The 1,110-nt window shown below is 41.1% G+C and overlaps 1 non-coding gene across 1 annotated transcript; it reads left to right on the top strand.

Annotated features, from left to right (window-relative positions):
• Positions 1–767: 767 nt before the first annotated feature.
• Trnak-cuu lies at positions 768–840 on the top strand. Its single transcript has one exon. It is a non-coding gene; the product is annotated as a tRNA-Lys (tRNA).
• The last annotated feature ends 270 nt before the right edge of the window (positions 841–1,110 follow it).

The raw sequence follows: 1,110 nt of genomic DNA on the forward strand, positions 1-1,110 counted from the left end.
GATCTTCAGCTCTTGGTAAGGAACGATTCATATTGATCGAGCTATGTATGTTTGCTTAAACCAGAAGAAAAAAAGGTCACCTATTCACCCGCAAAAATCGTGATTTAGAATGTTTGAGTTTGAATGTAATGGTTCCAGAGAAGCTATTTTTGTTTAAACAGCTATAAAATCATAAATAACATTTAGCAAAACAAATATTGAAGAAAACCATTTTAATAACACTAGAAAATAATAAAATCACATATAAGATAAGCTTAGGGGCCCAGATAGCCGTAGCGGTAAACGCGCAGCTATTCAGCAAGACCAAGCTGAGGGTCGTGGGTTCGAATCCCACCGGTCGAGGATCTTTTCGGGTTGGAAATTCTCTCGACTTCCCAGGGCATAGAGTATCTTCGTACCTGCCACACGATATACGCATGCAGGAATGGTCATTGGCATAGTAAGCTCTCAGTTAATAACTGTGGAAGTGCTCATAAGAACACTAAGCTGAGAAGCAGGCTCTGTCCCAGTAGGGACGTAACGCCAGAAAGAAGAAGAAGATAAGATAAGCTTAATGATAAGAACGAGATTTTTTTGTATGATGCGTAATTGTGCAAACCAGACGTTTTATGAAATAAACGAAACGAAACAGAAATAAATACTCAATATTATTTATATGTACAATATAAGAGAAAGTTCCTCGAAGAAAAATAAATTAAACAAGTCTTGTTCCCTTAGACAACTAAACACACAAATACTATATTAATACGAAAAGATAATTACTCTACGCCCGGCTAGCTCAGTCGGTAGAGCATGAGACTCTTAATCTCAGGGTCGTGGGTTCGAGCCCCACGTTGGGCGCCAAATGTATCTCGCCAGCCCGTCGCGCTTCCCGTTCGTTAGTGGATGGCTTTAGCGCCACTCCTAAAAGGAGACCACCCAGCAGTTTGCAGGTTTGCCCGGCCTGAGACCCTTCAGGGGAGGGGTTAATTTTTAAGAACTTGGGAAGAAAGCTGACTGGCTTCGTTAAATTAGCCGTTGTACTTCTCGGTAGAGGCTAAAGGCCATCAATACCACCGAAGTTCCAAATACAAATTCCTAGAATTCTGAGAAACCTTAATCACTGGAGCA

This window comes from Aedes aegypti, chromosome 1 (assembly GCF_002204515.2).
Source record: "Aedes aegypti strain LVP_AGWG chromosome 1, AaegL5.0 Primary Assembly, whole genome shotgun sequence".
NCBI lineage: Eukaryota > Metazoa > Arthropoda > Insecta > Diptera > Culicidae > Aedes > Aedes aegypti.